Source organism: Coregonus lavaretus (genome assembly GCF_964263955.1).
Source record: "Coregonus lavaretus genome assembly, contig: HAP1_SCAFFOLD_325, whole genome shotgun sequence".
NCBI classification, from domain to species: domain Eukaryota; kingdom Metazoa; phylum Chordata; class Actinopteri; order Salmoniformes; family Salmonidae; genus Coregonus; species Coregonus lavaretus.
In genome coordinates this window covers 321,505-343,141 of record NW_028157163.1, presented here as the reverse complement: position 1 = coordinate 343,141, position 21,637 = coordinate 321,505, and the positions used below count along the sequence as shown (strand labels likewise).

The 21,637-nt window shown below is 42.0% G+C and overlaps 1 protein-coding gene and 1 long non-coding RNA gene across 2 annotated transcripts in view; one reads left to right on the top strand and one right to left on the bottom strand.

Moving 5' to 3' along the window:
• Positions 1-21,637, top strand: part of LOC311125733 (calcium/calmodulin-dependent protein kinase type II delta 1 chain-like) — a gene marked incomplete at both ends in the record, with an annotated part of 279,669 nt that overhangs the window by 157,510 nt on the left and 100,522 nt on the right. The window lies entirely within an intron of this gene.
• LOC311125734 lies at positions 1,735-2,774 on the bottom strand. Its single transcript, XR_014612904.1, has 3 exons — positions 2,506-2,774; positions 2,021-2,305; positions 1,735-1,767 (listed from the first exon to the last, which is right to left on the bottom strand). It is a non-coding gene; the product is annotated as an uncharacterized lncRNA (long non-coding RNA).

The following is a 21,637-nucleotide window of genomic DNA, read 5'->3' as shown; positions in this document are numbered from 1 at the left end:
TCAATTTTGCAGGATGTGATTAAGCAAATCTTCTTCACTATAGTCTTAGACTGTTGTTTCTAGATAGTGGGTAAACAGGTTAGGTACCATTGCTAAAGAGTAACGTTACGCTTTTAATCACGGGGTAACCCTGACGAACCTGTATTGAATGAGACAATATTTTATGTTTTTATATGCAAATCAACTTATATGCTTCAATGTGTGTGATTCATTTTTATAACAACATATATTTTGTGAGTATGTGTGTAATATTTAGTCAAAGGGTGGATTAATAGATTAATTATTAATGACTAATTATTACACCCTGAAACTGTTTGAAATGTAAAAAGATTGTACGGCCATTTTGTTTTATAACGTTCTCAATGAATAAAGCCTGATGGTTGTATGCTGGGCTACTTGGTCTGATTATTAGAGATTTACAACCTCTGGGATAGAGACTGAGTATTTAATTTTAGAGACATTAACATGATGTATGTGTGACATTTAGTAATGCAACATTTCTTATGTCAGGAAATCTGAGTATAAATGTTACCAGATTCACCAACACTTGAAGTTTTATACTACAATGTTTCTACAAGATAATAATCACTAGCATCACATAATCACTAACCACCACCCATGTTCAGACTCACCTCAGCTGTGAGATGTAGGGCAGACACTGAAGGAAACTCCTCACTTCACTCTCTTCATCTGACCAGCCCTTCAGCTCTACTGGTTTCTTCTCTGGTTGGAGTTTCAGCACTTCTAGGAGGAGGGAGGCCTTTCTCTTTGAGAGGTCTATGGACCAGACTGCAGGAGCTGACTGGTAAACTGGCTGTAATGCTGGAATGACACTCCTGCCTGTTTGAGTCTCATAGTCCTTCACGTGAGAGTACAGATCCAGCAGGAAATCACATTTCTGACTGTGATATACTTCAGACAGTGACAACACTTTCTCTACAGTTGTTTGTATGGTTCCTCTCTCATGGAGAGCTGCTTGAAGACACATATTCAGTAGGAATATCTTCTCTCTCTTTGTCCTCTCTTCAGGGGAACTTCTTTGATCCTGTGGTGGAGGAAAACTGCAAGAACAGTTAAACAACAAATAGATGAATATGTGAGAGATATTTGAATTTCTGATGGTCACATTATGGCAGTTAAAATACAATGACTATCTTTCTAAACTCATCATCCACTTAAATTGTTCCATAAAATCCTGACTACAAAGATTGCATATTTTCCAAACGGTATGTGTCTGTTTAGTTTATTAAGTTACTGCAGAAAGCTAAACGCATCCTCTCTAAAGGGAAATACAGGGACAGACAACTACAATCTCTGAACTGTACAGATCCAACTCACCTCAGCTGTGAGATGTAGGGCAGACACTGAAGGAAACTCCTCACTTCACTCTCTTCATCTGACCAGCCCTTCAGCTCTACTGGTTTCTTCTCTGGTTGGAGTTTCAGCACTTCTAGGAGGAGGGAGGCCTTTCTCTTTGAGAGGTCTATGGACCAGACTGCAGGAGCTGACTGGTAAACTGGCTGTAATGCTGGAAGGGCACTCCTGCCTGTTTGAGTCTCATAGTCCTTCACATGTGAGTACAGATCCAGCAGGATGTCATATCTCTCAGTTTGATACACAGAGAACAGTGACAGCAGTGTGTTCACAGCTCTCTGGAAAGTTTCTCTGTGATCTAGTGCTGCTTGTAGACACAAATTTAGTAGGACTGCTTTCTCTTCTGTCTCCAGTCTTTTAGGGGATCCTCTCTGATGTTCTAGTGGGGTAAACCTGTGACCCATAAAACATAAGAATGTCTATGTTCAGATAGAAGCAGGGAGAATGTGACTGCTGCCTCTTTTACAGACTGAATACTGTTGTCATCATGTCTATCTTGTTGTGTTGTTGCAATGTCTTGTTTGTCTGTCTTAGCCTTTTGATAGGTTGTCATTGGAAATAAGAACAATATGTTCTCACCTGACTTAAATAAATGAATAGTCACAAAGACATTGTGTAAATATATATTGGCTGTGGAAACACTCACCTGAGTTTGTTGATATTAGGTAGACACTTTAAAATGGTTTTGCTGAGAGCTTCACTGAGAAGAGTTCTCTGACCCCAGTGTAGACAGAGATGAACCCTCTCTAGACTCTGCTTCATCACTTCTTCTGCTCTCTCAAACACTCGTCTTTCACCCTGGACTGGAAGGTGCAACTCATTTCCACAGAGACCAAGTAAGCTGGTGAAGTCCATCTCTGCCACACTGCTCAGCAAAGTTGTCCAGAGTTGACACAGCATTGAGGGGTCAGATGAATCACCAGAGGAGGGCCTTTAAAAGAGATTAGATTATAAATTAAATTATACAGATTATTTCAAAGTAGCATGACACAGAAGTGTTTATAACTCAGTATCTGAATGTAAGAGAATACAATAGATATTTTTATAAAGATCAGTTGCTTCATCACAATTTCTCTTTCTTTGACTGGTTAAGTGTCAATAAACGTGTGAATTAGATAACACAAATATTACCCAAGATGTCTGACATTCTTCAGAGAGCCCAGTATCAGCCTTACTCCTTGGTCTGACACAATGCAGTCTTTCAGGTCCAAGCCAACCTTTCTCTCTGCAGACTGACTGGTCACATAAGACACTGCACAGCACTGGTGAGGATCAAGATGTTCTCCACTCAGGTCTAGATGATAGTCCAGTTTGTCCAGGAGAAGGAGACAGGCCTCAGTAGACTGATGTTCATACAAGCACTGACACAAAAACAGAAGATCTATCTCAAACTCAGGAACACCACCTTCTGCATGATCTTGGTTTGTTTGAGATGGAAGAAATGTGTTCACCACTTCCTTGAAGAACCAATCTGACGTCTTCTTGATCTGTTGATCTGGAACTAGACCGTTTACAAATCTAATATTCCTCTCATTCAGAAGCCCACACAGGAAGGGAATCAAGTGTTTTGTGTGTTTCCATTCTTCAGTCTGGCACTTCTCTAGAACCGCTCTGATTTGATCTGGATTATGTAAGAGCCAAAGGGCACCAAAGAACTCCTGCATTGTGTAGTGGAGAAATGCACAGTAAGTGTCTAACACTGTGGGTGCAACCTGAACCATAAGTGCTCCCAAGAACGCAAAATGGACACCGCTTTCTTCACAACTCAGTGTTGTCAAATTCATGTTTTTTTTATTTGTTGCATCAAAAGCAATTTCTGCCAAAGACAATATTTTCTCTCTGTTTTCTTTGAGATAATTGTCGGTATCCTTAAGTCGTTTGCCACTGTGTTTTTGGATGCAGTGACGGAGGATGTTGCTGTACATTTCAGTTATAGTGCATGTCTGTTTAGAAGCCTTTGAGGTAGGGAAATAAATGCAGGTAACCACCATCAGTGCATACATTGGGACATGGCACAGACTGAACAACTCTAGGTTGTTTAACACACTGCTCAAGGAGTCAGGATCAGCACTCAGCATCTCTGTTAAGTAAGCCCTGATGGATGCATCACTGAACCCTTTCACCTCCACTCTGAACCAGTCAGCGGGCCAGTCTGTCAGGAAGTCTTCAGATTGATCTGGTCTGCATGTAGTCACAATCTTTGCATCAGGTAGGAGGTCCTCCATAAGTTCCTTTACTACCGACAGAGAGGAGAGGTCTGTGATTCCATCAAATATGATGACAACGTTTTCAGAGTTCTCCTTAATATCCTGTAACACTTCTTCTTTACTTTTTTTGGGCTCACTGTACATGTTAAAGAGAAGGTCCTCCAGGCTCATGGGTTTTCTGTGTGAAATGTCTCTCACGTCAAAATAAAACATGTAATCTAGTTCTCTGTGATCTTTCTCTGCCCAGAGGTTCAACATTTGATGGGCGACTGTTGTTTTTCCAATTCCAGGTTTTCCAAAAAGGAGGATTTTTTTCTCATGTGTTCTAAGCAGGTCAGCAGGGGATGTTTCCTGTTTGGCCGTGGGGATGAAGCTCTTCAGCTTTTTAGGGCGAGCTTTCTTGCATCTTTTGCTCTTCACTTTAATTTTGGAGAGAGATGAATGCACATCTGTATCTAACACAAGAGGGGTGTAAGATAAAGTCCACTCATTTCTACATGTCTCTGGTAGGAGACTACAGCTTTGTTTCCATGCACTATTTGTGATCTTCCGTGCTTTACATTTCAGCTGTGTCTGATATCCGTGACAGGGTTTTGAACCTAAAATAAGGGTATTAAGGGAAGAGAGAGTAAATGCACTGTGCAAACAAATCAAAGCCAATCTAAAGGACTAGAGAAAATCAGGACAGAAAGTTACAAGGATACACTAGTAGATCTTTGTAGATTGAAGGTGCTCTTTTGGGGCTAAATGGTCATCAAAAACAAGAAGAACCAAGGGGCACTAAAGACAAAGTTAAAATGCCTGTATAATGATGGCATGTTCAATAGAACAATATGTATAGAAACGGATGCTTTTCAGCGTAGCCTTCATCAGGGAGGACAATGACAAATCTCTATTGAACACGCCATCATAATAAAGGCATTTTTACTTCATGAAGAGTGCATTGGTCACACTTATTTTTGATGAACAATCTAAAAAGGTACATTAACCCCTTTCAATGTGCGCTTCAAATAGCTTCGCCAGCACCATGGAACCAAAGGAATAGTGCCTAAAGTACAAACCCTATCTATGGAGCGCGCACAGTAAGCTAATTGTATACTATATAGTGTATACTAAGAGGATACCATACGATCACTTACCAACAAGGTAGTCTGTCATCTCTGGGTCTTCCTTAAAGGGGAAGCAGCTGATCCATTGCTGTAAGTCAGCGTCGTCTAAGGTCCTCTTCCTTGTGATGTATAGAATTTTCAGCAACTCATAGCATGCAGCCTCTCCTTTGACCGAGACCCAGTCCAGTATTTTTCTGGTTTGTTCAAAACAGTCAACAGCCTGAATTTTACTGACTTGCTCCCCGTGAAGAATCTTGCACTGGAACAGGTTTTCCACAATGAGGGGAAGATTCTGGAGCCTTCCGATGAGACGTAGCCTTCCATTTGTAATGTACTCTAAAGCAGATTGTCTTGCAGAAGCCATGTCCCAGGTTGTTTCTGCAGCAGCACTGGTATGTTTCAACACGTAGGATCTCTGGAAGACGAAAGTACATAGTCAGTTAATAGTAGAACAGTTAAATAATGATTAGGTTTATTCATTCAATTAAACTTTTTAGCCCATGTAAACAAAACATACACCAACTAAATGTGAATGTATCTATTACAATGGCGTAAAACAAGAATATAAACTCTGCAAAAAAATAAACATCCCTTTTTCCAAATAACTTCACAGGTCTTTATTGTAAAGGGTTTAAACACTGTTTCCCATGCTTGTTCAATGAACCATAAACAATTAATTTACATGCACCTGTGAAACGGTCGTTAAGACACTAACATCTTACAGACGGTAGGCAATTAAGGTCACAGTTTTGAAAATTTAGGACACTAAAGAGGCCTTTCTACTGACTCTGAAAAACACCAAAAGAAAGATGCCCAGGGTCCTTGCTCATCTGCATGAACGTGCCTTAGGCATGCTGCAAGGAGGATGAGGACTGCAGATGTGGCCAGGGCAATAAATTGCAATGTCCGTACTGTGAGACGCCTAAGACAGCGCTACGGGGAGACAGGACGGACAGCTGATCGTCCTCGCAGTGGCAGACCACGTGTAACAACACCTGCACAGGATCGGTACATCCGAACATCACACCTGCAAGACAGGTACAGGATGGCAACAACAACTGCCCGAGTTATACCAGGAACACACAATCCTTCCATCAGTGCTCAGACTGTCCGCAATAGGCTGAGAGAGGCTGGACTGAGGGCTTGTAGGCCTGTTGTAAGGCAGGTCCTCCACCAGACATCACCGGCAACAACGTCGCCTAGGGGCACAAACCCACCGTCTCTGCCCGGTGTCGGGGGGGGGGGGGGGTACTGTCACGGATGCTGCCCAGACTGCCCTTCCTTCTGGCTCGGGCAGGCCTCGGTGTTCGTCGTCACCAGAGTACTAGCTGCTGCCGCTCTATGTTCTATATTTCTATGTTCATTTGATTGTTGTCTGTTGTTGCGCACCTGTTCCCCATTATGTTAGTTTGTCCTCCCTATTTAACCTGTTCCCCATTATGTTAGTTTGTCCTCCCTATTTAACCTGTTCCCCATTATGTTAGTTTGTCCTCCCTATTTAACCTGTTCCCCATTATGTTAGTTTGTCCTTCCTATTTAACCTGTTCCCCATTATGTTAGTTTGTCCTCCCTATTTAACATGTTCCCCATTATGTTAGTTTGTCCTCCCTATTTAACCTGTTCCCCATTATGTTAGTTTGTCCTCCCTATTTAACCTGTTCCCCATTATGTTAGTTTGTCCTCCCTATTTAACCTGTTCCCCATTATGTTAGTTTGTCCTCCCTATTTAACCTGTTCCCCATTATGTTAGTTTGTCCTCCCTATTTAACCTGTTCCCCATTATGTTAGTTTGTCCTCCCTATTTAACCTGTTCCCCATTATGTTAGTTTGTCCTCCCTATTTAACCTGTTCCCCATTATGTTAGTTTGTCCTCCCTATTTAACCTGTTCCCCATTATGTTAGTTTGTCCTCCCTATTTAACCTGTTCCCCATTATGTTAGTTTGTCCTCCTTATTTAACCTGTTCCCCATTATGTTAGTTTGTCCTCCCTATTTAACATGTTCCCCATTATGTTAGTTTGTCCTCCCTATTTAACCTGTTCCCCATTATGTTAGTTTGTCCTCCCTATTTAACATGTTCCCCATTATGTTAGTTTGTCCTCCCTATTTAACCTGTTCCCCATTATGTTAGTTTGTCCTCCCTATTTAACCTGTTCCCCATTATGTTAGTTTGTATTATTAAAACATGTATTGTTTCATTCACACTTTTGGAGCTCGGAGCTGAAGTATTTCAGTGACGCAACTACATCTGTGCATGTGACTAAATCAAGATCTAATCAGAGGCGTTGCCTATAACCCTGTCCAGATCTAATCAGAGGCGTTGCCTATATCCCTGTTCAGATCTAATCAGAGGCGTTGCCTATAGCCCTGTCCAGATCTAATCAGAGGCGTTGCCTATATCCCTGTTCAGATCTAATCAGAGGCGTTGCCTATAGCCCTGTTCAGATCTAATCAGAGGCGTTGCCTATATCCCTGTTCAGATCTAATCAGAGGCGTTGCCTATAGCCCTGTTCAGATCTAATCAGAGGCGTTGCCTATATCCCTGTTCAGATCTAATCAGAGGCGTTGCCTATAGCCCTGTCCAGATCTAATCAGAGGCGTTGCCTATATCCCTGTTCAGATCTAATCAGAGGCGTTGCCTATAGCCCTGTTCAGATCTAATCAGAGGCGTTGCCTATATCCCTGTTCAGATCTAATCAGAGGCGTTGCCTATAGCCCTGTTCAGATCTAATCAGAGGCGTTGCCTATATCCCTGTTCAGATCTAATCAGAGGCGTTGCCTATAGCCCTGTTCAGATCTAATCAGAGGCGTTGCCTATAGCCCTGTTCAGATCTAATCAGAGGCGTTGCCTATAGCCCTGTTCAGATCTAATCAGAGGCGTTGCCTATAGCCCTGTTCAGATCTAATCAGAGGCGTTGCCTATAGCCCTGTTCAGATCTAATCAGAGGCGTTGCCTATATCCCTGTTCAGACAGGATACGTTTTACTGGGAGAGCTCAGGTCATGTAATTATGTGCACGAGCACAAATCACCACATCTGTAATTTTCCAATGGACATGTATATTTATCTGTTCCTGCTTTTACTTCCTGGCATGGGTCTCCACTAACCGGTGCCCCCGTATATAACCTCCCTACTGTTATTTCATTTTACTACTGCTCTTTAATTATTTGCTCTTTTTATATTTTTTCTTAAAAACTGCATTGTTGGTTAAGGGCTTGTAAGTGATTTGAGGATATACCGCTCTGATTCAACCATGGGACCAGCTCAAGCATTGTAGCTAAGCTGCCTAGGCAGAAGGCAAGCGGTCTAAAGCAGATCATGAGCGAATGCCAGAATAAGACAACCGTCTAGCCTGCTAGCTAACGTTAGCATATAAGATACACCTCATCGTGTTCATACATAGCTGACATAGCTAGCCGGTCAGGTTGAAGATGGTTAGATCAAGACATGCGGAACCATTAGAAAATAAGCTAATTAATGGGACCAGCGCCATTGCTGGATTCTACAAGATAAGCATTGAAAAGGTGACCAGCGGTCGGGAAACACTCCAAACGGCTGCCAGTCCACCCATTACGGCATCATTGACTTGAATGGAGACGACCTTCTATTCATTCTTATTTATATGCTTACCCCTATTTAGGACGCTGCGCATGCGCGCATTGGCGTCCTTGGTGGCTACAGTGCGGAAATAACTGCCAACATTTTGTAGGCAGATAGGATACTTGTTTCCCAAAATCCTGTTACTGAATATCGATCATCCGTAACTCCTTGTCCATTGGTCCGGATTATATCATGTGTGTATATCTGTAGACCTTTATAGAAACCGTCTGAACCGAACTTTTCTCCAAACCGGCACCTTGCCTGTAGTAGACTGCGCACAAGACGCGCTTCCACGTGTCCTACCACAGCCAAGTTATAGGTGCCGGTTTGGAGAAAAGTTCGGTTCAGGCGGTTTCTATAAAGATATCCACACACAATCCGGACCGACGGTCAACGGATTCTAGATACATATGCCTTCAGTGACAGGGTTTCTGGAAACAAGTAGGCAACCCCCCCCCCCCTAAAGAACTTATTCCGTTATTTTCCGGGCTCTTCATTGTAGCCACCTGGGTCGACCATGCGCGGCTTCCTATACAGGACTATATTGCGCACAGATGAGGTCTTTCTAAATTATATTCTTAAAGAGTTGTTCATGGAAATGGCCACTGAACCGTTATATTGCATATTGTTGCCTACCTTTTATCGTTGTTCGTCTCTCTCCAATCCCCCGCCTGAGTGGAGACTCGCAGGATTCATCCTTAAGTTATGTGGATCAGTGGATGATAATAATACAACCTGAAATGGTATTAGGAAACAAATCAAACTAGACTGTAAATGTGTTGGCATTTCCTCTAGACAACTACATCTACTAGACAGCAGGAACTTCTCATCCTAATGTTGACTCGCTTTGACAGTTGGTCAGACTCTCAAGTCTAGTCTAGACCAGCTAAAATGTAGCAAGTAGGGCCTAACCTTCATTTAACACGTTATTATGATCGATTGTTAGAAAACCCTTACCTCGAGTCCCCGCTGCAGTGACCTGGTGTGTAGCTACACCTATTTTACTTTTATTTTCACTTATACTTCCGTGTATAAACACATTATTGGGGCACGTTCAGCAAGAAGCAACGTTTTGGAACGTTCAGATAGAAATACACTATGTAGGACAAACATGCCTCAGACATTTAGAATAAGGAATCACTTCCGCTCTATTCATGGCATTTCTATCGGCAACATTTCGACAACATTTGGCTACTGAACGTGGTTTTAATGTACTAATCACCAGCAGGAGCGCTGTCTCATACTTTCAAGGGGTGTATTCAATCGTGCATATCGTAGCTAAACGTTTTACAACAAAAACGAGCGTTTCTAACTGGACAAGTTCAGGTTAGTACCTCCCTGTTTCGTCCGGTTTGTTTCCGTTTGTTTCCTGATGAATATACCCCAAAGCAAAGTTCAGTCGCCAAACGTTGTCGAATGTTTCAGATATATTTACCACATATAGAGCCGACCTGATTTCTTATTCAAAATGTCAGAGAGACATGTTTGTTCATAGCAGAGGCCTATATCTATCGGAACGTTAAAAACCGTTGGGTCCTGCTCAGCGAACATGCCCCAGTTAGTTTAGTCCCGGGCAATGACTATAATTTCATTCATGCATGATGAATGAAGCTGCTCGGTTGGTCGGTCTATTAAAAGCTATAGGAATTATAATCTTAATGACGTGTAAACTATGAAGCGGAACTTCTCTCTGGAGTTTACTCGCTGCTTGCTGAATGAATGAACTACAGCAGTGAGCAGTCAGTGATCTGTTGCAGTCTGAGTCTGATGCTATAACTTAGAAGCATCAACAGCTTTAACATCCAGTCTTTTTTAGAAGTAGACTTCATGCACTATTATAATAATAATAATAATATGCCATTTAGCAGACGCTTTTATCCAAAACGACTTACAGTCATGCGTGCATACATTTTTTTAAATGTATGGGTGGTCCCGGGGATCGAACCCACTATCGGTTTAGGTGGTTTCTATAAAGATATCCACACCCTGGCGTTACAAGCGCCGTGCTCTACGAGCTGAGCTACAGAGGACCAGGCTACATAATCGTTTCAGGAGATCAAAGAAATTCTGCAAAATCCAAATAAACTGAAACGGAAGTAGACTTCGGCTAAACTGTCAAAGTCTTGTGGTTATTGTGGCAGGTTATTTATTAGCTCTTGTTGAGAGTGACCATGAAGGCTAGTGTCTCTCATGTTCTTTCTAGTTGCTGGAAGTTTGAATGCCAACTGATAGTTTGCAGGGGTTTTCTAGGCTTGCTCACCATCTGACGAGGAAAGGGTGAGGATATCAACATAATATCAGTTTATAAACATACATCTATGCATTTATCGGTAAAGATAACAAGTTAGAACTTCGAAGTTGCCGTTCCCAAGAAATGGAACGTTCCAAAAGGAGATTCCTTTGACGTCATTGACCTAATATGGTACATCCTGGTAAATGGGCGGGGCCCGGCTATCCCGAGATGGGCGTGCCAGAGGGAGATGCGTCATTTACCCAGTCAAAACAGTAAACTTTTGGGAGGTTTTTCTGTTTAATATCAGAAAAGAAAGCATCATACATGTTTGGTTTGATTTTATTTGTATAGAGACAAGTACAAACACATTGACACATTGAAGGTTCTAAGCTTACATATGGAATTGTTTTAAGATGTTCTTACCAAAGATCATTTAGCTTTTTGATTTGGAATTTTAGGACCCCTTTAGGTATAAAAACAAATATGTAAAAAATGTATTTGATAAAAATTGAATTAGTCCTTTACTACTATAGCCCATAGAAACACTTTGAATAACACATTAATAAATGGCAAAAAAAGACAGTCAAAAAATAAATCATAAGGAATAAGGTTTTGAAGTGTCTGTCCTATATCTAGTAGATATTAGAAAGCTCAGGAAATATATATATATATACACATATTATACCCCTTTTTATTGTTATTCTGTTACTTAGACAGAGACCACCATCTTGTTTGGACGCTACAGACGTTTCCTCAGATGCTGAAGGCTGCCATTGGTGCATGTGGTGGATTGAGACGCAGCCCATGCATATCTCTATCATAAACTGATGGATTTTGACAGTTATGTTTTTATTCTGTTACTTAGATTGATGCCTAGTTGTATCAATAGACTCTAGGGGGGGTTTAAAGACATGCTCCGGTAGTTTGGAGACTAAGACATAATTTTTTTAACCTCCCACTTTGGGCTGGATGTTTCAATGTGTAGTTCTTACATGCATAATCTATGAGCAGAAATACGGTCTTACCTCAATTAGCAATAAAATCCCTAGTTTGAAAGCGACTTTTCTTCAAGCTGTGCCACGCCTTTTCCCCTACATTTCCCCCCACATGAGCCAGCCCCTTTGCAATTTGAGTTCCAGCCAATGAGCTTCAGCCCCTCACATTTGAGTGACAGCTAGCAAGAGGCCTACCCAGCAGAGCGAGAAACCAATGATGTGGTGCACATATCTGCACATATGTGACATTGTATGCAATTATCGGGGACCACTTGTGGCTCCTGAGTGCTACTTTCAGCACTACTGTCTAAAAAGTATACAAAAGTATCAGAGAATCTCTTTAATGGGTCTGTTGATAAGACAGTAGTTTATACATGATTGAACTGTTGCAGCTGTAGCAACCAGTTCTGTTGATATAGTAACACAGTAGTTTATACATGATTTACACTAGTTGACCTACTGTATGTCTGTCTAACAGTATTACAGTACCATGTAGTTGACCTACTGTATGTCTGTCTAACAGTATTACAGTACCATGTAGTTGACCTACTGTATGTCTGTCTAACAGTATTACAGTACCATGTAGTTGACCTACTGTATGTCTGTCTAACAGTATTACAGTACCATGTAGTTGACCTACTGTATGTCTGTCTAACAGTATTACAGTACCATGTAGTTGACCTACTGTATGTCTGTCTAACTGTATTACAGTACCATGTAGTTGACCTACTGTATGTCTGTCTAACAGTATTACAGTACCATGTAGTTGACCTACTGTATGTCTGTCTAACAGTATTACAGTACCATGTAGTTGACCTACTGTATGTCTGTCTAACAGTATTACAGTACCATGTAGTTGACCTACTGTATGTCTGTCTAACAGTATTACAGTACCATGTAGTTGACCTACTGTATGTCTGTCTAACAGTATTACAGTACCATGTAGTTGACCTACTGTATGTCTGTCTAACAGTATTACAGTACCATGTAGTTGACCTACTGTATGTCTGTCTAACAGTATTACAGTACCATGTAGTTGACCTACTGTATGTCTGTCTAACAGTATTACAGTACCATGTAGTTGACCTACTGTATGTCTGTCTAACTGAGTATTACAGTACTATGTCTTGTGCCATTTAACTACCTTCAAACAGTATTGGCAGAGCAGTAGGTGAGTGGTGCAACATTGTAGCCTAGTACTAATAACAACAGTAGAGTGAAGGTTTTGCTCCTAATTCCTCTTGAAAAGTAGAAACATAAAGTACAAAAGCAAGGAAGTTGGGCCATATGTTTATAAAGAAATAAGTAAAGATGACAGGACAGTTTTGAGTAGAACATCAGCAGTTTGAAGAATAGCTGAGTGGAATATGTTACTGTCATTGCAGTCATCAAGTCAGGAAAAAGTAGTGATCTCATTATTGTTTACATTTTTCAAACCAAACCCCAATTTGTTTACAACAGACCCAACAACAAAGCATGGCAATTCCCACTCAGCTACCCTGGTCTGTATTAGGCTACCACTGTTCAGCTATCGTGAAAACCACTAAAGTTCTGAAGTGTTCTCTTAGCAATGGCAATCAAATCTGTGGTAACATTAAAGGAGTAAAACATGTGTTGAACGGAACCTTGAACAAGTTCAACAGCTGGTGTGGTGGCTTTAGGTTCTTCATTGAGCGGTAGCAGTGGGCTCTCACAGAGATCTCATTTGGAGCCCTGTTTTTACCTGATACTTTCATAAAAGTACAAACACATGAAGTGAGAGGTATATACACATGATTAAACTTTATTTAAAGCATGATTAACCTGAAGCAGGATGGGAGTCATGACTTAAAACACCAAAGCAAGGCTTCTAGCCCAGGCTAGCTAGCGTTAGCATATTACCTTCAAAGTTGCAAAGAAAAGAAGAAACGTAAAATTTGAAGCCTTTATCCAGTTTGCTACGTGGTGTCGTACTGGATGTCCGGACGACCCTCCTTATATCATTAACAGATACTTTAGGCAACTCCAGCAAACACCTTGTAAACTTCATCTCTGCCATCATAACGGTCTACTGTCACGGTCTAATGTTTTTTTCCGGTAACCGGAAATGCCCAAACATCCTTACGCCAATGCGGAAGTGATGCGTGCATAGAGCCTATTCATCCACAGATAAAATGGTAAACCAAATTCAGGCTTCTTCTTCTTCTTCTTTGGACTTTATATGTCGGTTGGCAACCAACTTTAAGGTGCATTACCACCACCAACTGGACTGGAGTGTGGACCTCAGTTCATCTTTCAATCACCCACGTCGGTAGATGCTCCTAAAAACCAATGAGGAGATGGGAGAGGAGAGGACTTGCAGCGGGTCGAGAGTCACAAATAGAACCGAGTTTTATTTTAGCGCCTGGCCACGTAGACGCTCGCTAACACTGTGGGTGAAATGATTGAATAACGTGTGTGTCCATTTATTTTGCAACGAGCGTTCGGCCAGGTTAGCTTGTAATGCTCCGTGCGTTGGCCCGCTTGCTGGCAGCATGTTCGACTGTGCGTCAAGAATTCAGCATAGCAAGTTTGAATGAAGGTCTGGTTATTCACAGGTAAATAGTAGTAATATGCTCTAAACCGCTCTGGTAACAACGAACTTTGCTGCCCTGTTTCCAATCGTCCACATGGCTGGGTGAACCTATTCAAGTAAGTAAATACATTTTGAAAAAACGATGTATAATTAGCTAACTAGCTACAGTGCATGCTAACTCAAATGAGCTCCTAACGTAGCTAGCTATCTAGCCGACTTTACATACTGTATAGATAGCTAGCTAAGTGAATTACATTTGACCAGCTACCTAACTTCATATTAGCTAGCTAACTTTATGTATTTATCACTGTAAAAAATTGTTTTATCCCAAATGCATTTGTAGGTAGCTAGCTAATAGCCATGGAGGAGGGTGAAAGGATAGCAGCCCCATCTGTCAAAGTGAGAGAGTAGGCTGTTCTGGAGAGGGCAGGTTCTGTTGTGTAGTTCCAGTCCCTAGAAGTGAGGACGGAGATAACAGTAACATAATATTCAGTGCGGTCTAATTTTAGTATAGTGAAGTCTGTTTCTTGTGAGGTTTTCTGTCCTCAGGTACAGAGAGCTGTGAAAGCCTGTCTGCAGATGAAGAGGTCCCGATGAAGAGCAGTGGTTCTCTGTCGTGGTCCTGGGGACTCGAAGGGGTTGCACGTTTTTTTGCCTTAGCACTACACAGCTGGTTCAAATGATCAAGCTTCAAGTGGTATTTATGTGTTCATTTGTGATTCTATCCTTGATATGATCCTGCTATTGTCACGTGCTGCACATGCATATATCTATCCAATGTTATCATGATTTGTTATAAGGGATATGATACTTTAGTAATCCACAATGACCTGGTGATGTAAAAAGTCTAATAATGGCATTATCTTCCATATTCCTGCAGATACCTTGTAACTGGAGATTCCTTCAAAACGATTGCCTACAGTTACTGTGTAGGGCACTGCAAGGTTGGGTGACCAGGGCCAACTGGGACTGCCTCCTGGGGGAATTCAGGCCTGTGTGTGAAGGCTTCCTGTGTCCTGCATAACTATCATGAGGATGGACGCGAGGACCAGGAGGGGACCTGCAGCTCGCCACCGTGTGCCAGAGGAGAGGTCTGCTGCTCTGCAGGATGTTACCAGGATGGGGTCCAACAACGCAGCACAGGAGGCAATCCGTGTGCGGGAGATCTTCACCTCCTACTTCTTCGAAGGGTGCTGTTCCCTGGCAACACCATAGACTACACTATGCACAACCAAAGGCTCGTTCATCCACCTCTGGCCTGCTGGCCCCTCTACCTCTGCGGAAGCACAGTTCCCGCTCCGCCCAGTCAAAACTGTTCGCTGCTCTGGCACCCCAATGGTGGAACAAGCTCCCTCACGACGCCAGGACAGCGGAGTCACTCACCACCTTCCGGAGACACTTGAAACCCCACCTCTTTAAGGAATACCTGGAATAGGATAAAGCAATCCTTCTACCCCCCCTTACCCCTCCCCAAAGAAAGAAAGAGAAAACAAATATATATATATATACAGTGGGGGAAAAAAGTATTTAGTCAGCCACCAATTGTGCAAGTTCTCCCACTTAAAAAGATGAGAGAGGCCTGTAATTTTCATCATAGGTACACGTCAACTATGACAGACAAATTGAGGGAAAAAAATCCAGAAAATCACATTGTAGGATTTTTTATGAATTCATTTGCAAATTATGGTGGAAAATAAGTATTTGGTCACCTACAAACAAGCAAGATTTCTGGCTCTCACAGACCTGTAACTTCTTATTTAAGAGGCTCCTCTGTCCTCCACTTGTTACCTGTATTAATGGCACCTGTTTGAACTTGTTATCAGTATAAAAGACACCTGTCCACAACCTCAAACAGTCACACTCCAAACTCCACTATGGCCAAGACCAAAGAGCTGTCAAAGGACACCAGAAACAAAATTGTAGACCTGCACCAGGCTGGGAAGACTGAATCTGCAATAGGTAAGCAGCTTGGTTTGAAGAAATCAACTGTGGGAGCAATTATTAGGAAATGGAAGACATACAAGACCACTGATAATCTCCCTCGATCTGGGGCTACACGCAAGATCTCACCCTGTGGGGTCAAAATGATCACAAGAACGGTGAGCAAAAATCCCAGAACCACACAGGGGGACCTAGTGAATGACCTGCAGAGAGCTGGGACCAAAGTAACAAAGCCTACCATCAGTAACACACTACACCGCCAGGGACTCAAATCCTGCAGTGCCAGACGTGTCCCCCTGCTTAAGCCAGTACATGTCCAGGCCCATCTGAAGTTTGCTAGAGTGCATTTGGATGATCCAGAAGAGGATTGGGAGAATGTCATATGGTCAGATGAAACCAAAATATAACTTTTTGGTAAAAACTCAACTCGTCGTGTTTGGAGGACAAAGAATGCTGAGTTGCATCAAAAGAACACCATACCTACTGTGAAGCATGGGGGTGGAAACATCATGCTTTGGGGCTGTTTTTCTGCAAAGGGACCAGGACGACTGATCCGTGTAAAGGAAAGAATGAATGGGGCCATGTATCGTGAGATTTTGAGTGAAAACCTCCTTCCATCAGCAAGGGCATTGAAGATGAAACGTGGCTGGGTCTTTCAGCATGACAATGATCCCAAACACACCGCCCGGGCAACGAAGGAGTGGCTTCATAAGAAGCATTTCAAGGTCCTGGAGTGGCCTAGCCAGTCTCCAGATCTCAACCCTATAGAAAATCTTTGGAGGGAGTTGAAAGTCCGTGTTGCCCAGCGACAGCCCCAAAACATCACTGCTCTAGAGGAGATCTGCATGGAGGAATGGGCCAAAATACCAGCAACAGTGTGTGAAAACCTTGTGAAGACTTACAGAAAACGTTTGACCTGTGTCACTGCCAGCAAAGGGTATATAACAAAGTATTGAGAAACTTTTGTTATTGACCAAATACTTATTTTCCACCATAATTTGCAAATAAATTCATTAAAAATCCTACAATGTGATTTTCTGGATTTTTCCCCCTCATTTTGTCTGTCATAGTTGACGTGTACCTATGATGAAAATTACAGGCCTCTCTCATCTTTTTAAGTGGGAGAACTTGCACAATTGGTGGCTGACTAAATACTTTTTTCCCCCACTGTATAATAATACATATTGTAAAGTGGTTATCCCACTGGCTATAAGGTGAATGCACCAATTTGTAAGTCGCTCTGGATAAGAGCGTCTGCTAAATGTCGTAAATGTAAATGTTTTAAGAGCCATCCACATTGCAATAAGAGTATTCTTCCATTGACTTAGCTTCGTTAACTGCAGTTATTCAATTCCCAGTTTCTCTCCTTTTGAGTTCTACTTCTCAGGTGAGGATGTCTGTACAAAATCAAAACAGGCTCTTTTAAGAGTCACCCATATTGAAAACAATTAGACACCCTACAACCCACACCTACACACTCAATCTGGTTGATGGATTGTGTTGTGCAGTAAGCAGGCTCAGGTGTAGAACTGTGGCTCCTTCCACCTCCAAAAGGACAGGCCAGAGGACCAACCATGGAGAATAGTAAGACACTCCATTATTTATACAACTACACTGTATTGTTTGTCCTCCTGTGTCTGTGCATGTTTTCCAGTATAAAGTACTCTGCAGCCACTTAGTGTGGACACCAGGTGAGGCCACACACAGAGATTCCTGTTGAACACTGTCTCTTTAACTACCTTATTTTCTCAATAAGTCTCTCTCCTTCACTTCATCCCTCCTCCCTTCTCCCTAAATCCTCTAGGTTATATCAGCTGTGTCGGTGAACCCCTCCCGCATCTGAACTGGCTGACACAGAGGGCACAGCATGATCAGAGGTGAGAGGTCACTTGGTCGGGTCAACAGGAAGTATTATTAAAGAGATGCTTTACATTGAAATACAGAGAGATGTAGTAGTCCCAGAGTTAATGATACAAGGTCAGTTTTGCATTTCACCTCCTGATGATTATTTACATTTTAGTCATTTTAGCAGACGCTCTTATCCAGAGCGACTTACAGTTAGTGAGTGCATACATGTTTGTTTGTTTTTATACTGGCCCCCCGTGGGAAACCCACATCCCTGCCGGCCAAACCCTCCCCTACCGTGGACCAATTGTGCGCCGCCCATGGGTCTCCCGGTCGCGGCCGCTGCGACAGTGCCTTAGACCACTGCACCACTCGGGAGACATTATGATGACTGACAGTGTTAGAATAACATGCCATCTCTCTCCATCTATCGCTCCTCTATTCTTACCTCTTTCCCTTTCTGTCTTTGACACTCTTTCTCACACCTCTCTCCCCACCTCCTCTTTCTCACACCTCTCTCCCCACCTCCTCTTTCTCACACCTCTCTCCCCACCTCCTCTTTCTCACACCTCTCTCCCCACCTCCTCTTTCTCACAACTCTCTCCCCACCTCCTCTTTCTCACACCTCTCTCCCCACCTCCTCTTTCTCCCTCTGTTTTTATAATGCACACCAGATGTGCATTGAAGTACAGATTTAACTTCTATTTAGAATATATATTACAATTATATTTATAATGCATGTATTATGTGTTTATAACACTTGGATAATGAACTTCTTTCAATAAAGCGTTTCACATTCTCTACTGGTTGAAATTAAGTCTCATTTGATGAAATACTACACCTATCCAGTGTCCTCAGATCAATGCAGATGAAGGAAATTAGATAGTGAGATGAACCGGTTTAGTGAGATGAACCAGTTTTAGAGTATTTACATGATGCATAGGAAGTGTAGTGTACTGTTTTTAAAATTCTGTTTCTGTATATATGAATTACAAATCAGCCTTTAACTAGTTAAATCATGTTTGTAGTCTATTGCATAGTTACAATGTGTAACCATTGATGTCCCAGGATTGGTAAACACTGTTGAAGTGTATAATTGTAATACATACATGCAGACAAAGTGTTAATAAAAAGACTGGAGTTTGATACTCCAGGTATTGGATATGACTGGCATGATTCAGGCATTCATACCTGAACTGCACCTTTATTTGCCAAGGTAGAGTACATGATCAGTGAATATATTCAATGTATAGAATACTATGTGGGGATCTCATGCATGGTTATAACTACATGTATATAAGACTTGCATCCTTGGCACAAAGTTATATTACATTCTACTCAATCCATAGGCTTCATTAATGTCATTCAGACTGTTTTGAAGTTGATCCAACCGGCTATGATAGCTGAGGTTCATAGCTAGGTTCTGAACTAATATTTACACCAAACGTTTTAGGGTCCACATACACAGATCAGCTACATAGCTACACATCCATAGGCATACAGGTATATTTATCCTCCACTACACAATAAGCAAGAAAATAGTTCGCTACGTTACTTCAGCTGCATTGCATTGCAAATATCAGCAAGGCAAGCTTACAAAATTCTACATTCAATTTGCAGTAAATGCTTTAGCTAGGTAGATTTTTTACATCCACAGTTTCACAAGACGACAGCCTGGTTTTCAGAATTACAATTTCATTCTCGCGTCACAACACCCATAAAGCTAGCCAGCTAGCTGGCTAATGTTAGCTAGTCAGATAACTTGCTAAATAGCGATTTTCGTAAATTAACTTTATGACCAAAAAATATGCATAATCGTTTTGTCTCTACATTAACTAAGATATTCCTCGCAACTGTAAATGTTTTTGCATGATTCGTTATGATGTTATAATTACTTATGTTTGCTTCCATCCTAGTATTTTTGTCAGCCATCTTTGCTGAAGAAAGTCTCTCAGCCTTGGGTCGCATAGCGTCAAAGTCATGTGATCCTAACTGACCTAAAACAGGGAATTTTTACAAACCTCTACATATATATATACAACCACAGTGGCGGCTCCTGAAAAAATTCTCAGGAGGGGCAATTTTTCTGATGATTTAGGTGACCTACACACATTTTAAAAAAGATATGTCCAGCAACAACATGAAGACAGGGGCAGCATATAAGTCAATACCAGAAGCATTTATTGACTGATCTGGGGAGATGGATTCCAGTTTCTGTGACAGATTATAAATAATCTCTGATGCCTTTGTTATATTAGCTTTTGGTTGAATGTACTGTCGTAGTAAATATATAATGTTATAGCTTGGTCTGACTAAAATCTTGTGCATGACCCATTTTGTGTTGGGCGTTTGTTTTCAATCAATGCTGTTCCTATCCTATAACAATGGACAAAAGAGTCCTATCTTGTCAGCAGGTGGCCAAGGAGTGGTGATCCTAGCTGACCTAAGACAGGACACTTTTACTTTACTCGCGTGCACGAACGAGTCCGTGCACGCGATTCCAGATATCTTTACCTCTGAATAAACTGCCTTTATTATACCATATCCACCCTGTCCAAAGTCTCTACTTGGTCTCAGTTCTCCAGTAAACTTGTGATTATCAACAGTACACAACGGTAACAAACAATTGGGGGAACTCACGGGGCAGATAGTAAGGTCGCAATGACACAGAAAGCAGTTCAATGTCGGGGTACAGAGTCGCTCTCTTACCAGGATCGCGGTCCGCTCTGACCAGGGTGAAGCCGGCCGGCTCACCTTCTCTGTCCGGGACTCTGTCATCCAGCCAAGTCTCCCAGCTGTATTGGGATTCCGCTGCCAGCAGCGTTTTCATTATTTAGTCCGTTCGTAGCGGGTATGTACACGATCAACAAGATCAGTCCAAAACCAACCACTGGAAATCCATGGTTGGCAGAATGTTTGTAAACTAAGTCTACAAATTAAAAACATAAAATAACGCCACACTGCAGGTCACAACAGAGACGCTGCTAGCCGCTATTGTCTTAGTTACGTTCATGGTTACGTCACGTATGACGAAAGCGCGTAAGTGCAAGCCCACAGACACCCATAGAGAATGTATTGAAAGCTTTGAAATTTGAAAAAAATAGATTTTACATGACAGGCTATGAGAGACTTCTGGGCGATTTTCAACTTGACTGAAATCGCCCCAAAAACGGGCGGGGCCATTTGAAGCACGACTTTAGCCTGATTTGACATTTAGTGGCTGGCAGATCAGACGTGAACACTGATAACTACTGTTGCCGTGATATAATTGATTAGAAAAAAAATCCCTTCCTTTTCCCGTTTGGCAGTGCGTCGCCCATATCGCCCTATTGAACAGGCCGTCCCTGTACAACCATATATACAACCGTCTGGCATCATCCACTTCCTTTGGACTATAGTAGCACAGTAAAATGCTTTACAAAGGAGGGGGAAAAGAAACGAGTGATAATATAGGCCGAATAGTTACAAGAATTGTGTTCAGATGAATAATTGACACTATTAGTTGTGTGTCATTAATTGCCTTGAATGCAGTCCAGAAGAAACATTGCATGCCAACTTACTTTGAAAGTCCCATGTTGCAGTGCTGCTGAGAGACTCATGCAGAGGCCCAAACATTAGAGTGGAGCACGGAGGCCATCTTGTGGTTAAATTTGGGTACTGCACACCATGGTTATTTGCTCTTTCGAGAGAGCATTTAACAGAGGCGCGCTTTCTGTGCCACTGGCCTCAATCAGGTCGGCCAAACTCAGATAATAGCGCACCGCACACCGGCGCTGAAGT